The sequence below is a fragment of the Pavona decussata genome, unplaced genomic scaffold (assembly GCF_977016875.1).
Source record: "Pavona decussata unplaced genomic scaffold, jaPavDecu1.1 SCAFFOLD_83, whole genome shotgun sequence".
NCBI classification, from domain to species: domain Eukaryota; kingdom Metazoa; phylum Cnidaria; class Anthozoa; order Scleractinia; family Agariciidae; genus Pavona; species Pavona decussata.
In genome coordinates, this window is record NW_028145501.1 from 1,770,289 (window position 1) to 1,792,946 (window position 22,658).

Sequence of the window (22,658 nt, forward strand, 5' to 3'; positions counted from 1 at the left end):
ACTGCTCAGTAGCTTTCATTTCAATGATCACACTTTAGGATTTCGTCCACTGACTCAAATCTTAGAACCACCTTATACAGCATACGAAACAGCATCACAGGGAAGTACAGCTCAGTAGCTTTCATTTCAATCATCACACTTTACGATTTCGTCCACTGACTCAAATCTTAGAACCACCTTATACAACATAAGAAACAGCACGGCAGGGAAGTACTGCTCATTAGCTTTCATTTCAATTATCACACTATAAGATTTCGTGCACTGACTCAAATACAAGAACCACCTTATACAGCATAAGAAACAGCACCACAGGGAAGTACTGCTTAGTAGCTTTAATTTCAATCATCACACTTTATGATTTCGTCCACTGACTCAAATGCTGGAACCACCTTATACAGCATAAGAAACAGCACCACAGGGAAGTACTGCTCATTAGCTTTCATTTCAATTATCACACTATAAGATTTCGTGCACTGACTCAAATACAAGAACCACCTTATACAGCATAAGAAACAGCACCGCAGGGAAGTACTGCTCATTAGCTTTCATTTCAATTATCACACTATAAGATTTCATCCTCTGACTCAATACTAGAACCATCTTATACAGCATAAGAAACAGCACCAGAGAGAAGTACTGCTCAGTAGCTTTCATTTCAATTAAATCACACTATAAGATTTCGTCCACTAACTCAAATACAAGAACCACCTTATACAGCGTAAGACACAGCACGGCAGGGAAGTACTGCTTAGTAGCTTTAATTTCAATCATCACACTTTATGATTTCGTCCCCTGACTCAAATTTTAGAACCACCTTATACAGCATAAGAAACAGCACCGCAGGGAAGTACTGCTCATTAGCTTTCATTTCAATTATCACACTATAAGATTTCGTGCACTGACTCAAATACAAGAACCACCTTATACAGCATAAGAAACAGCACCGCAGCGAAGTATTGCTCAGTAGCTTTCATTTCAATTATCACACTATAAGATTTCATCCTCTGACTCAATACTAGAACCATCTTATACAGCATAAGAAACAGCACCAGAGAGAAGTACTGCTCAGTAGCTTTCATCTCAATGATCACGCTTTACGTTTTCGTCCACTGACTAAAAACCCAGATCCGCGTTATACAGCATAAGAAACAGCACCACAGGGAAGTACTGCTCAGTAGCTTTCATTTCAATGATCACACTTTACGATTCCGTCCACTGACTCAAATTTTAGAACCACCTTATACAGCAGAAGAAACAGAACCGCAGGGAAGTACTGCTCAGTAGCTTTCATTTGAATGGTCACACGTTACGATTTCATCCACTGACTCAAAAGTTAGAACTACCTTGTACAGTACAGCATAATAAACAGCAGCATAGTTTAGGAAAGTACTACTCAGTAGCTTTCTTTTGAATGGTTACATTTAATGATTTCACAAATGAATCCATGCAATTTAAAGGAGGAAAGTGGTGTTGTGTATCTATCATGCAGTAATTTACTAGATTTGGAATTGGAAGAGCGGTCGTTAAGGAAATGAAAAGCGGAAAAATTAATCACTTGAAATACATTGCAACCGAATTCGACAATCGGCAAATGTACTAGACACGTGTTTTAAGGCACAAAAAGCGTTTTTTAAACCACGACAAGCTCCTTTAGTTTGCTGATGGATAAAAGCATTGGGGTACGTAGCATGTAATCGCGGAGCCTAGTTTTCTGTTGAAAGCTGACATAACCACTACTCCAGGATTTAAAACTAAGGCGCGCATTTTATTTATTTGGTTTCTTGTAATCGTTTTCTTCTAGCTAATATTGGTAGTATTAAGTCAGTTATCAGGCGAAATCGGTCAGAGAATCGGTCAGCAAGATTTCTTTGCTGAAAGTGCCGCTCATCAGTTTATTTGTTCAAAGAAAATCGTGGAAAATATTTTGAATGTTGAATTAAGTTTGCGTGGATCCTGGAATGATGTATATGTCATGCTTTCAAAACTGCCCTTAAACTTTGCGTCTTTAAAAACAGTTTGCATAATATCCTAAGTGTTATTGATGTCGTTTAGGCAAAATTGTTTTGAAAATGTAGTTGCGTCTTTACAGCGGTTACCAATGACACGCGACCTATCGCCTTTAAAAGACTCCGATAAAGTTGCGTTTTGGTGGACGTCAATCAAAGAAAAGCCGTTGAAATTATTTTGAATTCTGAGACCATTTCAAGGCAACAGAACCAAGAAATTGACAGTTTTATCCACTGACGGATGGTAAACTTTATGAAAGTTGATTTCCAAGCCATATTATCTAAAAAAATGGGCATTGTTTAGACGAAGCCGTATTTTTTTATGAAACATTTGAAATCGCTACACCTGGTAATAAATCAGCGATGCGTGCAAGTGAGTAAATTATCACGTGCAGTGAAAATTGAAATTTTTAATTCAAAAAAACCTTTTTTTTTGCGCTTGATCTGGCTCGAGAATCAATTTAAATAAAGTTTACCTTCTCTTAGCGAGGTAAAATTCTTAGTTTCTTGCCGGGTTACCTTGGAATCTTGTCAGAATTCAAAATAATTTCAACGGCTTTTGTTTGATTGACGTCCACCAACACGCAACTTTATCCGACTCTTTTGAATGCCGTAGGTCGCGTGTTATTGGTAACCGCTGTAAAAACAGTTTAGAAAGCATTTGAGTTTTGACAAAAAAATCGCTACGCTTTTACGTTCAAATTTGTTTGGCAGGCTGAAAACTCTATGTAGAAATATTCTAAGTCTTATTAATGTCTTTTTCGAAAATGTAAGCATTGTTGCCTAGGTTATTACTGCGCGTTTAAATAGGGCCAGAAAACTAGGTGAAATTTAACTAAGTCTTTTCATGTATTGATTTGTGCTCTTGGGAAAAAAGAACTGCGCTTTTGACTGGAGTCTGGTTTGAAGTGAAAAATATACTAAGTCTTTTGGCGGGAAAAATCTGTACGGTGTTTTGGACAGATTTAGCCCTTCAAAAGAACAAGTATGTTTTGAATTTCTACCAGAACCCTTTTAAAAGTGCAGAATTTTTTTTCCCGGTCGGCAACCTCTCCTAGGCAAAAAAAAGTAAAAGAGATAGCCTACAAAATGACTAGTTTCCCGGATGCTTTTGTAATCATGCTATTGAATACACTGTAAGTAATAAACACAAGTTGATTCAACAATGCTGTTCTTTATTGATTGTTACTATTATTTACAAGACAATAAAATACTTATTTTACATTGAAAACTGCGTTGCTTACTAGAGTACTTGATTAAACAATAATACTACTATTTGAATAAGTAAATGACTAGCGAAGAGTAAAGAAAATTTAACTTGCTGGCAAAATGTTTATTGGTCTTTTCTTTCTTTGATAGCAAAAACTACGATATTTGTAAGGAGTTAAGTAAATGACTAACAAACAGTAAAGTAAAAATTTGAAGTTTAACTGGTTGGCAAAATGTGTTTTAAGTCTTTTTTGGAAACCAAAAGCTACGATTTTTGTAAGGAGTTAAGTAAATGGCTAACAAACAGTAAAGTATTTTTTGATAACACGATTTTTGTAACGAGATGAAAACGCATCACCAGCAACTTCATTGCAATTTAGAGAAAAATGAAAATAATTTCGACTACAAGAAGCAAGTGAATTTTCAATTCGTTCTAGAAAATATACACGATGCAAAGTCTCAATCAACAGCTATTCAAAACCAAACTTTTAGCAAGTATTTTCCCTGTAAAAAAGTTTCCTGAAAGTAATTGACGGAGCACTATTCGAAACTAAAGTTCAAGTTTCTTGATTACCCTATTATAACTACTTGTAGTTTGAAATTTAAAACTGGCAAACTACATGTACATTCAAAATACGTGCGATGAATTCTGTCTTCTGAAAATTTGCATCGTGCAGTTGAAAACTGACAATCCGAAAGTTTTTCTTCCAAAAGTCGATTTCGAATTGGCTGTTGCCTTGCAAACTAGAGTCAAATTCAAAATACCTTCGATGAATTCTGTCTTCTGAAAATTTGCATCGTGTAGTTGAAAGCCGATAATCCGAAAGACTTTTCTTCCAAAAGCCGCGCTACAAAGGTTTGGCTCGCCACGAAATATGTTTAAAAATGTCACGTTTTTGAAAGCTTAAAACAAACGAAAAATTCAAATTCAATGCTAGGCCACATTTGTTTTTGTTTTGAAAACGTAATTATTTGCATTCACGTTTCTGTTTACAAATTCTGTTTCAAGTATGGTTAATATTTCGAATCTACATTTTTTTTTTGCCGACGTTCAGACTACGATTTCCAAGAAATTGTGCTAATCTCGGTAGATAATCCAAATCCTTTTGTAGCGCGACTTCGTACAAGTTGTGTAAAAATTTACCTGAAACCCTCCTATGAATTACAGTGTGATAAAGCTTTGCTTGTTCTTCGTTATTCTTGTCCTCGCTTAAGTGCGTCCAACTTGAGACGAATAACTGAAACAAAAGAAAAGCAAGGTAAATGGAAATGTTTCGTAAACAAGCTCAGTGGCATGAATCCTTTCCCATGCAAGCTCAAAACAACAATTCTCCGTGATTCTAGCATACAATACTTTCAATATCAGTTAGGAGAATTTGCAGGTATATCAGATATTTTGTTTTTAATTCAATTTGCTCCCTGTTGGAGTTACGTTTTGCTAGCTGTTTTCATCAGATTTACTCCCAATTTGCACGCTTACACAAACTATTTTTATCAAAATGGCGAATCACGCGGTTATTTCTTTCAATGGTTTGTTATTTTATTGCTGCATTTCCTTTGCCAAGCTAATTATTACCATTTCCCACGAAATATAAGTTTGTAGGAAAATGATTCCCGAAGCGATTTGTTTAACAATTAGCACGCTCTCACAACCCATATATTTTCATCAATTCGACAATTTCTTTCGATAGTTACAAAATCTTTGATTAGAGTCTTCTGAACTTGTAAACAAGATATTTTCGTTCGTTGTAAACCTTTTGTTTTACTTTTTTTGTGTGTGTGTTACAAAAACGCACCCGATAACCAAATTCTGCACGTGCAGAATATAATATGCCTAATTAACAGTAATATATTCACCGAAAACAATAGGACCAGAAATAACAATAGAATACACAACCTACTTCTAGGTAACTTTGACCCCTCTTTGTTACACGAAGCCTCCGTGGTCTAGTGGATAAGCTCGCGCTTCTTGACTTAAACACATGACGGCCTATCTCTCTGCCGTCGTTTAATTTAAGTCGTGTTGACTTAAGACGAATGGGGAACACAACTTAAATTAAATGACGACAGAGATACCGCCAATTAATTTGTCACGGAACTAGCTACATTTACCCAATAACGGTCCAACGAAAATAAATGAGTTCCACTGATGAAAGGCCAAGCCTGAAACATATGGATATTCTTTAGCACTTGCAATTGTAGTCCCATCACTTTTATTTTGCGGATGAAATCCTAAAGTGAAATTCAAATGAAATTCAAATGAAAGCTACTGAGTAGTACTTTCCTGTGGTGCTGTTTATTATGCTGAACAAGGTGGTTCTAACTTTTGAGTCTGTGAATGAAATCCTAAAGTGTGACCATTCAAATGACAGCTACTGAGCAATACTTTCCTGTGGTGTTGTTTATTATGTTGTACAAGATGGTTCTTACTTTTGAGTCTGGGAGGAAATTTATTTTCCATTATTACATGCTCATTTTAATCCAAAGAGAATAAAATCTTACATCGGTCTTCTGTCTATGCACAACAGTATGATGTCTCTTTCACAGTTTTATGATGCCTCGTTTACAGTTTGACTTGACAGTTATTAAGTCACACAATAAATCCTTTTTTGAAGAAGCTTTTCGATAAAATGGCTCAAACATTAAAGTCTGTTGATCGCATCCTAACATGTGACCATTCAAATAAAAGCTTATGAACAGTCCTTTCCTGCGGTGCTGTTTGATACACCATGCAAGGAGGTTCTAATTTTTGGGTGCTGTTTATTACACTGTACAACATGGTTCTAACTTTTGAGTCTGTTGATCAAATCCTCAAGTGCAACCATTGATAGGGAAGCTTAGCTATCGTCTTGAACTTTGTTGTGGTGCTGTTTATTATGCTGCACTATGTGTTTCTAACTTTTCAGTCTACAGATGAAATTCCAAATGTGCCAATTCAAATAAAAGCTTCTGAGCAATACTTTCCTGTGGTGCTGATTACTGTGTTGTACAAGGTGGTTCTAACTTTTGAGTCAATGGATTAAATCCTGACGTGTGACCATTCAAATGAAAGCTAATGAGCAGTGCTTTCCTGTGGTGCTGTTTATAATATTATGCTGTACAAGGTGGTTCTCACTTTTACGTCAGTGGATTAAATCCTAAAGTGTGACCATTCAAATGAAAGCTAATGAGCAGTACTTTCCTGTGGAGGTGTTTATTATGCTGTACAAGGTGGTCCTATGTTTAAGGTCTGTGGACTCTATCCCCCAGTGATTGAACCCATTCAAATGAAATGAAGCTATTGAGTAATACATGTACTTTCCTGTGGTGCTGATTACTGTGTTGTACAATGCAGGTCTTATTTTTGAGTCTGCGGATGAAAACCTAAACTGCAATCTTTCAAATGAAAACTGCTGAGCAGTACTTTTCTGTGGTGCTGTTTATTGCCCTGTCCAAGATGGTTCTAACTTTTGAGTCCGTGGATCAAATCTAAAATGTGACCATTCAAAAATTAATGAAAGCTACTAAGAAGTATTTTCCGTTGCTGCTGTTTATTAAAGGTGGTGTCTAACTTTTCAATGTGTAATCTATGTCCTTGAGTATGACATCTTGAGTATCTCATTCAAATAGAAAACATGTGGCAGTAGCTTCCTATAGTACCGTTTATTATGCTATATAAAGTGGTCTCTAACTTTTGAGTCTATGAAATTGTGATGAGACCCTCTGATTTTCTGTGGTGCTGTTTCATTCAAGAATTATTAATGATAGGCCAGAAACTTTCCAAAACATTTATTATTTATACCATGTTGTGACTGGCTAAAAAATGGTGCTTGCCAGCTTCTAAATCTTTCTTTCCATATTTGCAAAAGTCTTGGTGTGATTGTCTTTGTGAGAGTATTTGGTAAAAAGACTGTTGTTTAGTGAAAGGTTTAAGAGCGGCTTCCCACAAATATCGACCGAAATCAACTTTTGGTGGCACAAGTCAAAAAATCGATTTCGCTCATATTTTGCTCATAGGTAAGCCCTATTAAGAAACAAAACGGGCTGTAGTTAGTTTTTTCAAATACGGCTTCCTTACGCGTAAACATGCGAAAAACGATTTTCAACTCAGTTGAGCCAAAATCCGCTTCCCGCCGGACGGATTTTTCCTTAACTTTGGCCGGCTGCGTATCAATCCACAGTCTGTCACGGATCTTGAAATAACATCAACTGTTTTTCTAGGTCTTCTACTTCTGTTCCACAGAAAAAACATTCTAAACATACGTTACTTTTATGCCCGAAACTGATCTAGAACAACATGCTATAAATGCAAATTTTTAACAACCAAATTTTCGAACTTAAATACCGTAAATTTTACCCATGTGCGATAACTTAGATTATCATAAAATGACTTTCTATGGCTTCACTGTGTACTTATCAATCATAATATCAAAACAAAGGTTTGGGTAAATTATTTTAAGTGACTCGCAGGGCTTCGAATTGATCACCTACCCTGTCGAAAATCTGGCATTCGCATTGTAAACAATGGCGTGGCATAGCCGGTGACCGCGAACTACGAAGGCCAAAAGAGATTCAAAAACGTGCATTATTTTGAGACATAAAGGTAGGGAAACTAAGCTGATACCTTAATCAACAATCTAACATAAGATTTGGGCATCTTCTTCATCTATCTGTGCTCGATACAAGCATAATTAGTGTGTCGACGAGTTCATTTTTAGTATTTCATGATCATTTCATGCACGTTTTAACAAGAATTTAGCATCGAATTCTTCATTAACCCGCACTGGGGTTATTTCTGTACTCTTACCCTCTGAATCAAGAGAACTTTGACAAAACAATCCAGTTTACGAATTAATAAACATTTCTATATTTTTCTAATAAAAAACTCGCAAGCTACACTGTTGCGTGACAACCATGAACCGGAAGTGTCACCATAAAGATTTCTATGTTTCGATGTCTTCTTCTGCCATGATGATTTAAAATTGGGGATAAAGACCATTTTAAGCGACTAGTTTTCCTAACTAATGTCCGTTTGCTTCAATACTTCGCACGAAAAATAAATACTCAGAAACGAGCACATTATATTCGAAGTCCAACAAAGCATTTTAAATGCCGTCAAATTTGGTCGGTATGTTAATTGTCCCCCTTAACTCATCCACAACTGATAAAGAGGAAACGACTTCTTTCTGGAGAGAAACGAAAAATAACTAAAACAGAACATTGTGTCAATGTCACGAAGTAGCAATAAGGACATGCTACGGCTCCTATACATTTGGTATTTCTGGGCGTTTTCCATTTACCAAGATACTCCAGAAATTCCGGTTGGGTTGTAAATGGAACATGCTTTTTTTGGTTCGCTCCACTGAAACATTTCCGGAAAGAATGGAACTTGTGAAAAGGTAGTCCCGTTTTCCCGTTGGAAACTTTTCCGATGGAACTGCGTGTTCCATTTATGAGTTTCACAAGGTTTGACCAGTTCCAGGCTGTTCACGACCATATCTTCGGTAAGGAAATATGCCGCCTTCTTCTACTCCCTCGGTGATTTTCCTATCCTCGAGTAGTACTTTATACGAATGCTCGGTGTGTCATGGCTTGGCTCCAGATTTTCAAGCGTTAATTTATCACAACTGTGCCATGTATGTCAATGGTAAGTAGTATTTATCGAAGAAAACATTACATCTCACCCTCGGGTTCTTTGAGTGTTCCGATTATTTCCCGCCTTGAAGCCTAAAATTTTGCATGTGTAATTAAACAAGGTCTTTTGTCATTCACCCTTTCACAGCAGCTGTTTCAAGTGCGTGTCGTTGAGCAGCTCTTCCTGTGGCTTGTACTTCTCTGCACAGAGCTTCAATGGTCCCTCAAATCATCCTGGAGTGGCTTTTAAATTCATCAATCGTATAAGCTTATCTATATCGCGGCAAAATATTTTCATAAAAACCTTGATTTTGGTGAAGATCGCGTCTCGTATAGGTTGCAATCGTCGCCAGGATAGCAATGTCATCATAATTTTTTGAATTCACGGGACTCTCTTCTTCCAAAGACCGACTCTACAATTTCGTTTAACCACAAAAATTGTGCCGCCATTTTGTATTTTTTGTGCGGAATACATCGGACGGAGAAGGAAATGGATGGAACATGTGTTAAATGGAACACATTCTTCACCGATAAACATTTCCCACCGAAATTCTCGGAATTTTCCGGAATCTTTTGGTAAATGGAAAACGCCCGCTGTGTCTACCTTCTCTCCTATTTATCCAGGAACAAGACGCTGTAGGAGCGTTTACTTGGGCGCCGTTGTATTAGGAGTATCTGAGCATGCACGTTAGTTCAGTCTTTGGTGACAGAGGGGGGTGAATAGGTCTACGGATCGGCGGATTTGGTAAATATTTTAGCCCGAATTCTGGATTCAGAGCAAAATTTTAACGGATCTCCGGATCCTATGACCACAGCGGATCGCGGTTTTATCCAGTTTTGGGGCCCGGATTTTGGATTTTGGTTGTTAGGAAGTTTAAGTTTGTTCTTTTTTCTCGTATCTGCAAGATTTTGTTTCGATACAGAGGTTGGTTACATAACTATTTCGTTGATAGTCATCCTCAACGCTAAAACACAATAGCACGCAAGGCAACTCCAACAACTGAAGTCGCTTTGCATCTCGCGTATCATCCAACGCGGCAAACAATTTGTGGATTCGGATTTAGTTGATTTTTTGAGCGGATCGACGGAATCAGCCATTAATTTTAGCGGATCGGCGGATTTACATACCCCTATTCACCCCCCTCGTGACAGGTGAACGATAAAAGATTCGCTGAGAGTCTAAGGCATGATGTAGTTCGACCGAAAATGTCACGCAAACAAAATAAAACATTATTCTCTTTAATACTAAGCACGTCGGATTTTGTAACCATGAGGTGCATCTAAGATAATGATGGATTTTGACGACAAAGGAGTATTTGCAGTTCCAGTGGTAATGATGAATTTTGGCGACAGAGGGGTATTTGTGCGAATACCTTTCCACCCTGATACCCTTTTTTTCTGGGCTTGCTATGAGAGATGTTCCAGCTTTTTCACTGGTAACAGCGCACGACCGCAAAATGTCACGCAGAACGTGCAATATGACACGCGTGCGAAAAGACATGCGTTCTATATGGGACGCGTGCGGATAAGACAAACCCCACAGAACATCCCATTTACAGAAACAGGGGCACCCAACAGATCGTTTCGGTAAATTATCTGTTCGGAAGGCCCTTAATCCCCTACAATTTTCTAAGGGGAATTTTCACCCCGAACGTTCGTTGATGTGGGAAATTTAAGGGCTGGTGTTTTCGGATTGACAAAAATGTGGTTTCAGGTACCGAAGAAAGGTCAGCTAAGATTTTCGGAAAGGAAATAAGACCTAAGATTTGATAAGGTTTTCGGGAAATGGACAAAAATACCCTAGAAATTTCGAAAAGACGCACGTTCCCCTAGAATGACCGAACAAATAAAAATATTATAGCACGGCCTGAAATGCAGAACGAACACCAGGAAGATATGCAGAACGAACACCAGGAAGTTTTCAATTTACTTTCAAGGCCCAAACTTTTATAATTCGCTAACTTCTGACATAACTAGTTCTCCCTCCTCCGCTTCTTTTAAAAGAAAGCTTAAAGAATTTCTTCTTTCTAGGTATTAACTTCTGTAAGGCTGTAATTCTTAACTAACTAACTTACTTAATATGTGTATGTGTACGTGTGCGCGGTCAAAGTTAATTTACCATAAGTCCATATTGTAATTCTAATATAAGATTAGTTAAGTGAGGAAGCCTGACTTGTTATAAGCCTCGTGGTTTCTTTCAGGTTTCCTCGCCATTTATTTTCTTTCTTCAATTTTTTTCTTCATTTTTTCTTCCCATCTGTAAATGTTGTGTATATGGCGAAATAAATATTGTATTGTATTGTATTGTATTGTATTGTATTGTATTGTATTGTATTGTATATATTGTATTGTATTGAAATGAACCTACAGAGCTTTAAAAGAACTCCGCATAGCCTAAAATTGTGTTTCAAAGGATTGGAGAGAAAACTGTCGTTGGGTGCCCCCGCAGAAAGTTAACTCAACGTATCTATTTCATGATCACTGGAATAGGACAGAACTTTAATGACAAAATCAAAGCGCTCTGTGAGTGACCAAAGAATGAACTATTTCAAATTATGTCTACAGTTATTTGTTTATTAAACACGCAAAAAAGAAAATAAACTTCACTCGCACTGGAAGGCAACGCAAAGGTCGAAGTGTACGTTCATTATTTTAGTGGTTGGACAAAATATCATGACACAAAAGAGAGTGTTTCCAGGATTTGAAAGGGCTTTAAATGAAAGAAGCTGGGTTTATAAAGTGGAAAGACACTGCAGCTCCCGTGGCGATTGAATAACAAGCAGAGACCGTCCAGGAACCGCCGAAAATATTTTCCTTCTGAATGCCGCGTCGCCGGATGAAACTTGATACACGTGAACGATTTTGGTTGCCTAGCACGTGACCGATTTCTTCCGGGTGTTTTCAGCGTGGCAATTCCTTTCTGCATCCAAACGACGGCTTCTTTCAACGTTTTGTAACATCGGAAGGGGCTTTCAGTTTTGGTAAAGCCCGGGTGCTAAAGTTGCTATTTTGGCTTTATCCAACGTAAAAATAAAAATGCGTTTTCGTTGCGGTACTCAGTTGTTGTTGGTATGAATATGCAAATTTTCGGCGTTTACCTTTGTTCCAATGAATCGATCTTATCGCTGACACTCGACTCCGAAGGAAAGATTTTTTTTTTCAGATTGTACGTTCAGCGTGGTAATTTGGCGTGCCCGTGCGTTCACCTTTTTCCCTGTTTTCCCGTAACGATCACATTTTGGTTTTATCCAAGGGAACGTAAATAAAGAAATTAATTCGTCAAGCGTTGATTGTCAATGTGCATTAGCAAACTTTCAGTGTTTACATTTGTTCTGGTGAATAGATTTTATCGCTCACACTGGACCCCGAATGAAATTTCTTTTCGAAGCTTTGGTTTTATTTTCCTACTTTACCCTAAACCTTTCACCCACGGAATGGTCTTGAATCTTTAAAGTTAATTGAACGTTTTCAGGGAAATGAAATGTTTTGCTCGGCTGTACGTAAATTCAGTGTTTACGGCCTGATCTTATCGATTACGTTTGACACCGAATGGGGATTTATCGAGAAGAGCCAAAAGAGCGTGTGAGGTTAATTGAAGTCAAACTTTTGGAAAATATCCGTCCTGAAAGGAAAGTTGCCCCTTAGTTTCGTTCAATGGAAGGAGTTATCAAACAACACACATACTAGCTGTTTTCTTTTAAGAATACGATATTCGTTGTGTTAATTTTACGTCCTTGTTTTTTGTCCCGTGATGGCGGCTTATGATGAATACATGCAAACTCGCAGACTCGGCCAATCTCGTTCCCAGAGGCTGCATTCCTTTTGGTCAGCACCAAGGAAGCAAGACCTCTGGGCTAATCAATGTCAAAATCCAGCAAAACGAAATCTGATTGGATATTACATTTTACCGGAAGTGTCTTTGAATCGGAGGTTTCAAAACAAGAAATGAAATAGGCTGTCAAAGGTATCGAAGCAAAAACCGCCATAGAATCGAAATGCAACTAAATTTTCACACGTTTTTTTTTTTTCTTGCAGTAAGTAAGCACGAAAAAGATAACAAGTCAAATCACATGACTAAACAAAAAAGGCGCGAAAACCTTTGCGATATGTTGCAGCGTTTGACAAAGCTGAATGACAGTATGACACTTGCGACAGTCGAGGTTAGCGAAGGACCTGACAATTTTCGGAAAAACTCCTCTAATTATCGACTCTGAAATGTGGTTCATAGTCAATGCTGGCCGTTGAAAATCGTTCTTAACATTGTCTAAAGCGGATAAGAGTTTAACAGCCTTTCTCGTGCTGTTGAAGGAACTAAAAGAAGCAAACTTGTAATCCATTCGCACCGCGAAGTCTGCGAGTTGATCTCACTGGAGCAGAATTTATTGAAGATTACTTTGTTGAACAGGAACAGATATCCTTTCAGCAGCCTAGCAGAAACATAATTGAACTTGAACAAGGAAAACCAACGGGCCTTCGTTACCACTGCGTAAAAGCGGAGTATTCAAGAATGCGTGGCCCAAAAAGTGGTTCAGAAAGCGGATGGACAGAAAGACAAAAATATTAACGCTTGGAATAGCGATCGTTGTCACTCTTTACACAACAGCTCATTTGTGAGCTTTGTAAGTTTGCAGCTCATAGGACTGATAAACCACATCGAGTGCAGGTAAAATATTTTTTTTAGGGTGAGTTTCTTAAGCTTACACTGAGTGTGTAAATTGAAAAAAAATTGCCGATCTTTCTGTTAAGCTTAGATTTTCAAGTTGCTGATTATTTTGTTTGAACGTTTACAGAGTTGTGTCTTGTTATTAAATGTACTTCTGCCATTTTATTGTATTTATTCTGGGATCATGGTATCTGGGTAAGCAAAAGCTGATCTTGTGAAACCTATCCGGCGTTTGTAAATTTCACGACGGAAAAAAAAACTTACGTTTGTAAACATTTGTTGGTATCTGTCGTCGACGGCAATCAGGTTGGGAACGATATCTTGCTGAAGTTTATCGAATGTTTGAAAATCTTTACCCTGTTTAGTTAATTAGGTTGAAGCTTATATAACCTCCGACCAGGCTCTATTTTCCTTTCGCTATTAACTTTACCGTGGTGTCATGAAAAAACTTGGCTATCTCATACTGCGTGGACTGCGTATATTCACCCCCATTTTTAAGTTTTAAAAACTACATTTTACAAGCGAAAACAAGCTTAATTTAATTCCAAATGCGTATAGTACAACAAATGGTTTCTAATCGCCATAGCCTATATATGTTTTTTTACCCCTGCCTATGCAAAATGTTTGGTTTTCTAAAACGACCTGAAAATGTGCCAAATGAATTTGTCGCGGTTGAGAGAGGCAAATTGCCGACAAACCCAGATTTTACGCAGCCTTTGTTTTGGTTGTTTTGTTTTCAAGGACGTCTCACATGAATGACAATCACTGGCAAACGGGAGGGATGGAGGTTGTCGCCATTTTCACTCGTTTTCTTGGCCTTTGATGCTCTTTACCAGAGGCTGTCTTCCTCACGGTCAGCAGTATCCCCCTTTAAACCGGAAGCAGGATCCTTACTTCCGGTTTCTGATTAGCCCAGGAGGGAGGGGTCAACTTCGGCTTTTCGCAATCGGATTGTTTGTCCGGATGATACGGGCCATCGTGACGTCACTTCCTGTAAAACCCGGGAAGTTTGAATGATTGATAAACTACAAACTCGCCAAATTTTTTTCTTGGATGATCAGTCAAATAATTGTACGCAAGGCCGTCAAAGAATCATTGCTATGATTTAACCTATCACCATAATACATGAAAACAGCACTATCGCTCATGAGGTTAATATTTCAAGTATGAAAATACGCAAAAGTTTGACACTTGTTGATAGCAAATGCGACAAAACAGTGACGGCCTGCGCATCTTTGAAGAAAGATAACTTGAGAATCCAAAATAATCTAACAAGGAGGGAAAAGTGAGATCTTACTGTGGTTAAGAGCTTTGGATTGGCCATTTAAAACAATTATCTAACAACTTAATAAAAATGATCAGTGGGTTTAAACGCATTTCTCCGGTACTGTCTGGTCGAGCGCTCGCGAAAAGAAAGGCGAAAACATTTTTTTCTCAAGCTATCGGAAAAGCTACGTTGCAAATAACCGTTTAGTACTAAGTAATTTGCCAGTTGGTAATTGTTAATGGGCAATGGGGTTTGCTTTTTTTGTTTAATTATCTCACAAAAACAGGAAAATATGACAAGACTTTCCTTGCGAGGCCGAGCGGCTGACGCCAGCTTCAAGGCATAATAGTCCAAACATTCTGTATCAGTAAACATCAAAATTCTAGGGGCAATGCACAAGTTTTTCTCTCATAGATTTGGAATACATAAGGAAAATTCAATTACTCTCTGGACTAGTACTTAAGTTTAACTCAACTTCTACTCTTCCATCGTCTTACTAATGTAAATCAACTGAAACACAGCATTTATCGTCTCCTTGCTCATTTGTTTTGTGGATCATTTCAGTTGATAAGTTTATTTCTATGACAAGATGTCTCTTTATCAGAGCTCTAGAGATAGCTGAAGATATTGTGAATATGTTCGGCCAGAAAACTGAGTCAGGAGTTGCCGATTTGGTGTGAAATTTCGTGAAATTTCTCGCAAAAACTAATGATCAGTTCAAAAGAAAGTCGGTTTCCTCGGGCGTCCGCATATTTTGCAAGCTTTTTCAAAATTCTAGGTTGCTCAGCAAAAGTCTTCTTTACAAAGGTTAAATGGCATGGGTAAATTAAAATAAACTCCTTTGAATCATCATTTTGTATCTATCAATTATTTTAATAATGTTAGAGGCAAATTCTATAACTTCAGGTCAAGTTTCAGCAATAAACACAAACTTATAATTTTCACTGTTTTTTCACTCGGCGAAACAAACGTACTGATCATTTTTACATTTGAATATAACCTACTAATCTCAACTGGAACGATTGCACTAAGATTTGACCTCGTCTCGAGCCAAATGTCAGTTTCACCAGTACTTTGTGTAATTAATAAGATGTAATTTTTCTGGCGCGGACAATCTCAGCTTTTCCGATTAGCGCAAGTACACGTAACTCTTCACTGCAATATTTTCAGCATAATTCATGGTTGAAAATAAGTGAACACTTACCTATATCGAGATAAGAAGATTAAAAGTCTACTCAGCAAGAAAACAAACCCCATCCGGAGCCTGGCTGGAAAAAAAAATCGTTTGATGCAACAAAATCACCAGCGCCATTTTCGAAACTGGACAAAATCTCGCGCCTCACAGGAAGTGACGTCACGATGGCCCGTATCATCCGGACAGCCGAGCCCACGAGTTGACCTCTCCCTCCTGGATTAGCCCAGAGCTCGTGGACGTGTGGCCACCGCTGGCCTTAAACGTGCGCGGGCTCTGGGGACGAGATTGAGACTCGGCCAACATGTAGCGCACGCGCAGTAGATCACTGCGTTTTGGCGTATACGAAGAAATCCTATTTTATAACTTGGCGCTCCGCCCAAGTAATACCTTAAACTGCCTCTTATAAGCCCTGGGGCCCGTTTCTCGAAAGTCCCAGTAACTTACCGGGGCCGATAAGTGTCTTTTGTGATAAATGTTTCTCAACAGATAAGCCCAAATCGTCATCGTCTTGATGTTTCCTGGCGTTGAAAACGTGGCCGAATGGGCAAGAATAAGCTGAACCTCGTTCCACATCTTAAAAACCATAACATGACTTGTGCTGGTCAATATTCTTTGTACAGGACAACAGGGGTACTTAATCTCTCTGGACCTTGTTCTGTCTGCGATCAAACGAACATTGCCCACCAACTATCAACGTAAACGAACACCAAACTTCCATGCTCGCCGTTTAGTTTACAGTTCCTTACTGTTTCTCTGGTGTAATAATAATTCAATTTATTCATACGTCCAAAAAAGCAATGAGGACGTTCAAAAATCTAATTAGTTAATTACGTTGATCTTCACATAAAGAATATTTCAGGATCAAAAAGCGCAGCAAAATAACATTACTAATAACACGGGTATTGACCACTATCTTGGTTTCATTAAATTTGTTACGGCCTTTATTGTTATTACTTTTTGTTATTACTTTTTTCCCTTTTTTTGGTTGTTGTTATTGTCGTTGAGTGTGCGTGTGCTTTCTTTTGCAAATTTAATTAATAAACTAAATCACGCAGTTTTTGCATCTATAATTCACTAATCACGAGCTCTCATTTTTAGATGTATGATGATTGGAAAACTCTATAGACAATGTTTTTAAAAACGGAGATGGACCCTTTATGCTATTTCTCTTCCCTTTCTTTATTTACAGAGATCTAAAAAACTCGCTCATGATCAACGGACGAGGGAAACAAACATTACTTCGAACGTATATTTCACGCAAACGATGCAGTAATTAACATAACAGTCGAAACTTTTAATCAGGTTAATGTCGTTCAAATCTGCTGCGTTTTACCTATTTCTAGTTTAATTTATTCATGGCAGTGATAAAGAAAGAGGAAAAAAAAATTTTCCAATTATTTGTTTCAACATAATAATATTACACAATAACGAACTGGACTCCGCATCAGAGCGAACGGTTACTCTGAAATTTCCAGTTATGAAACGCAGCCGAAATATATATTTGTCCGTAACGCTACCGAACTTTCGATCCAAAGATTTTTCTACTGCGAATGAAAAATGCTTCCTTTTAAATGTCGCTTCATTTTCTTTTCTAAAAGGAAAAAATATTTGTACCCGTGACAGTGTGTCACGCCATCTTTTTTACGCTTCTCAAGAAAATGCTGACAAATCTGAAGCCTAGCGGGTCATTTATTTTCATTTACCCAGAGTTTTGTTTTTATATTATGATCAATAGGTATACAGTGAAGCCATAGAAAGTCATTATAGGGAAATCTAAGTTATCGCCCGTGGGTAAAATTGGCAATGTTTTAGTGCTAAAATGTGGTTGCTGAAAATTTGCATTTATAGCATGCTTTTCTAAACCTATTTCGGACGTAAAAGTAAGTTAGGTTTTAAATGTTTTTCCGTGAAACAGAAGAAGAAGACCTAATAGAGCAATAAATGCCATTTGCAGGTTAGTAACAGTCTGTGGATTGATACGCGACCCGTCGAAAGTTAAGGAAAATTCCATCCCGCCGAAAGCGGACTTTGAGCTCAAATGAGACAAAATCGTTTTTCGCATAATTACGCGAAAGGAAGCGGTATTTGGAAAAACTAACTACAGCTCAGTTTGTTTCTCACTAGGGACTACCTATGAGCAAAATATGAACAAAATCGATTTTTTGACTTGTGCCACCACTTGGTCGATATTTGTGGAAAGTCGCTCTTAAACCCACGATTATCAGTAGTCTGTCTAGTGAGATTGTCTGGGTGATAGTAGTCCATAAAAAGACTGTTGCTTAGTGAATAATTTGAGCCCAGGATTATCTGTAGTCTGTCTAGTGCGATGGTCTAAGTGAGAGTAGTCCTTAAAAGACTGTTGTTTAGTGAACAGTTTGAGCCCAGCAGTATCAGTAGTCTGTCTAATGTGATTGTCTGGGAGAGAGTAGTCCTTATCAAGTCTGTAGTAATGGCTGGTGCTTAGACCACCTATAAAGTAACAGCATTCTTTGGAGGCACTTTCATAAACAAGTGTGTGGTCAGTTCTGATAGCAAGCCTGATTGGTCAATCTGATCTAAGTATGTATGTGGAAAATACAGATCTTAAACAGAATTCATACAAAGATAAATTTCTTAGCATAAAATTTTTAATGAAAATTTTGAACATGAATATTCAGTCCTAGCTTGGATTATGGAATGACTAAAAAAAAAACTGAATTTCACAGACCTTAACGTATTTGATGCTACATGTACAGGCTGTGTTACCATCCATCAAATTAATTTGTCTTTCATGTTGATGTTAATTGATATTTACAAGTTGCTTTTGTCGTTTGTCGCTTTTCTAGCTTTCTTGGTCAAACTGGATTTTCCAGAATACAAGGTACATTGTGTCTGTCACATTATCATCAATTTTTGTTACATAAGTTTAAGGATGAGTATTCTGGTAAGCGTCAAGTTGTGAAGAAGAAAGTTTCAGATGTCAGTAGGTATTCTGTTGTGGTCTTTCTCTCAGTTTCCTTGACTATACTGATAATGTTAACCTTTTGTATTCTTTTGGCTAAGTTTTGATGCACAATGTAGCTGTCTTGTATGTTCTCTGCTATTAAATATCTGATGGTACTGAAAAAGTTCACCACTGAGTTCAATTGACTATTTTCTGAGTTATCCAAATTGGGGCCCTTAAGTAATTTAAGAATAAATCTTCAAAATTTAAGTAATCTTGTGTCTGTCATTGATAATAAGAACTAGAATGATTTGAATCAAATTTGCCAGTCAAATATATTTTTTATCCAACTGTTTGGGAAGTGCTTCACTGAGCTAGTTTTTCTTTGTAAGAAGTTTTCCAAGCATTAAATTTTGGACATTGTGAAATCTAAACCAAGAAATGTGAGCTACATATCCTGACGTTAACATGCCCCTACAAAATATTGTTGTAATTTTTACCACAAGTGTAAATGTCAAAATTGAAAGCAGGTTTATTTTTGAGAGATAATCAGAAATAGTTTAAATCATGGAAGCAAATTTGCAATCTCTAAGGCAATTTTCACACCAGTAATTGAAGGTTTATTATTTTGGTTTGCTTTTGTGCATTGTCTTTTGCACTTTAAGAGTGTGTGTTCCAAAACTGCACCTCAGAAAGTAATGTCATTAAAAGTTTATATGGTATGCAATATATATACACGACGTCGTAAACTAGAGAAAACACTCTGTAAAAGTCTACAGGATCCTACAGCTGAATGGGCAACAGCACAAGCAGATTACGCCTTCAATCCAATAACTTAATTGTTCACAATGGAAAAGGCAACACATACAAAACTTAAAATGAAAATTTGGTTATAGTTCATTTCGGTGGTTTAATTGTGAGCAATATTTACCCTTGCATGGACTACACAATCATGTTAATGGCCCTCACCCTAAAATGTTTTGCAACAGAAACTCAGTCCTTCATAAAACCATGATTGTTTTTCTTTCAAAATATGCAACCTAACCACGTGTACAGTAAATACTTACAATAGTCGTTTTTGTGTGTTTCAAGTATTAATAAGTAAAACAAGTTCCTCCTACCTTTACGTTCTGTTCAAAGTGACTGTGCTTGACTTTTTTGCTTGCTTGATAATGGCATCTTAATGTTCCTTGCACCCTGCATAAAAGTAAACAGTGCAGAGAATATTATTTTGGATATTATTTTTCTAAGTATATAGATAAAATTTTATATAGCTCTTTAAAGTAATTAAAATATACAGATAGGTCACTTAGATACAGTATACATATAAGGATTTATATGTAAATTTTATATGCACATTCTAATTTTCAAGAGCATGCACACTTTGATTGGAGTCTCACTCTGTTGTGTGTCCCTCGCCACTTTATTATTAATAATTTGTTTTTTAGTTGGTGAAAGCTTTGATAAAGTAAACTAATAAATTTTAAGAGTAAAGGGTTGTCTCAAAAATAATTATACAGAATCGGGGCCCACTAGGTAACTTCATGGGGTGAGCACCCTTCCCAAAAGTGAAAATGTCTCTGCCTCATGCTTTGGGTTGGGTGGTTGAAATTGCCGCATAAAGGCATCACTCTTTACCAACAGCCATTAAAATGAAAAACAATAAAACAAAACTCACCATTGAAAACAACACAGAGGTTAATGGAGTATTTTCCATGCCTGTCAACATTTCACACTTCCCTGGAGAAAGATAAAACCTCGAGTCAACACTTGATGCATATACAGCTGTAATGTCTTGATCTTGAGTACAGTGAATAATGACAAATTATAATAATAAAAATAAAAATGTTAATACTTGTATCGTGCAAATTCGCATGTATGAAAAGGCTAGGACTAATCCCTTTTGTTTCTCTCACTAAACTGTAATTTTAAAGTCTAATCAAAGGCTCCTGTGAGCCAACTCGTGAATGCAGAAGTGAATAGTAATAACCATAAAGCGATACTCACATCAAACTAAGCTACAAGTATTCGTGGACACCATGCCCCATTGCGGGAATACATTACGTATAAACAATTAAACAATTAAATTACACACGCACTGTGATTCCTTCCGATATGCGAAGCAATGCAAAGGTGGACGTGTATGTTCTTTTGGTGGTTTTGCAATTTGCCAATTGACAAAAAAGCGTCCAGTTTTTCTTCCAAGAACCTCCGTAATTTTTTTTGTTGGTGAATTTTATCCTTCAAAATTTTATGAAAAGCTGCCTGCAATAATTTTGTTTTTCCAAAATTTTATTTTCAAAACTTATCAAATTTGGCCTGTATTGAACTTGCACAACCTTCTGAGCAAAGGACCATCTCTGATGCCAAATTAGGGGCCACAAGAAAACTGGGGTGATTGCCATTACTGAACCTGAAAATGTTCCTGTCCCATACCCTTGGGCCAACGGTCCTGAAATTACAGTGAAAAGGCATCTCTCTTTATCCTATTATCAATAGCCAAGAAATTAGAAAACAGCAAAACAAAACTCACCATTTAAAACAATATCATGGTAAGGTTAATTGTGTCCTTGTTCCTTGTCTTCTGTGTGAAACTAAAACATTACGGAAAGGTTTAGTACAACTCCTTTCTGAATGATAATACTATGATGTAGGACTGAGCAACACGTCGCGCATTGATTCATTTAAGTTGAATGTCAAGTGGACATCGTATTCTGAAATCAAGCCACACTCTCTCCTATTTTAATGTACACAGCCTCTGAAGGTTTCTGTATTAAAGCTCGTCTTTCTGGTTTACAAGAGCCAGCTTACCTCAACACATGTTCAAATTTCGCGCGAAACACGTCAAGTTGGCGCGTAGCATGACTTGTACACAAATTTTCAAGGACAGGGTCTTCAAAAGCCTGCAAAGAAGATAACACAGACTTGCTTATCACATTTAAAACGCGTCTAAACAAAGTTTAGGGAACCCAATCAGGAAAAAATGGAACATACTTGAAGCAAACTACCCCGGTCAAAATTTCGTGGCCATGTTGGACTGTTATTCATGCAAAGGATCTTGGGTCCATGCCGGGTTCATGAAGAACACGTGACGAGGGGTTCGCCCGAGAGGGGAGGGGAGAGGTAGATGCGCGCTCCTTTATTTGATTCAGAATGCGGTTCAACGAGATGGATATTTCGATTGACAAATTCGTCGATAACTTATTGAATTTTCTGTAGAAAATAAACCTCTCCTAAAACTAACGGCATAAAAGTTGATGTTGAAAACAACCTCCTATTAAAACGTCGCTTATCTATTAGAATTTAAAAAGTGTTAATCGGAACTTTTCAGCAAAATTACGAAAATTTTGAGTGTCGAGAGATATCATTCCTTCAAATCTTGAAATTAAACATGGAGGTTAATGAGAACGAATGAAATGATCACCACATTCTCGTAAATACTATCACACTAAACATATGAAAAACAATGGGTAGAATGTTCACATTGGTATTAGAGCTAAAAGGTTAAGTTGTCATGAAAACTTCAAGTAATAAGGGAGAGGTACTTCACTACCCAAGCAAAGGAGTCAAAATTTGAAACCACAATTGCTCACTGAAAGCTCATTTGGGATTCCGTTTAAGGTGCCTCCCTAAGGATGAGGGTAATCTTTAATGAGAATGCCAACATCACAAAAGTGGTTTACGGAAGGGTCCTCTAAAAGATTACCAAGAACAAATAAAAGCCTAATTATAGAAACAAGAAATAAATAAATATATATTCAAGAGTTAAAAGTAGAACTATA

At 37.3% G+C, this 22,658-nt stretch overlaps 2 long non-coding RNA genes across 13 annotated transcripts in view; both read right to left on the reverse strand.

Annotated features, from left to right (window-relative positions):
• The window catches only part of LOC146475772 (uncharacterized), a 238,143-nt gene extending 215,735 nt beyond the window's left edge, over positions 1 to 22,408 (reverse strand). For 8 of the 12 annotated variants that reach the window (XR_014865820.1, XR_014865821.1, XR_014865826.1 and 5 more), the window contains exons 1-2: positions 21,871 to 22,408; positions 21,688 to 21,779 (exon numbers count right to left, since the gene is read on the reverse strand). This is a non-coding gene — a long non-coding RNA (uncharacterized LOC146475772). The other 4 variants (XR_014865829.1, XR_014865831.1, XR_014865828.1 and 1 more) reach the window with 4 other exon arrangements.
• On the reverse strand, positions 311 to 2,088 carry LOC146475782 (uncharacterized). The gene is made up of 2 exons (XR_014865838.1): positions 709 to 2,088; positions 311 to 577 (listed from the first exon to the last, which is right to left on the reverse strand). It is a non-coding gene; the product is annotated as an uncharacterized LOC146475782 (long non-coding RNA).
• Positions 22,409 to 22,658: the final 250 nt, after the last annotated feature.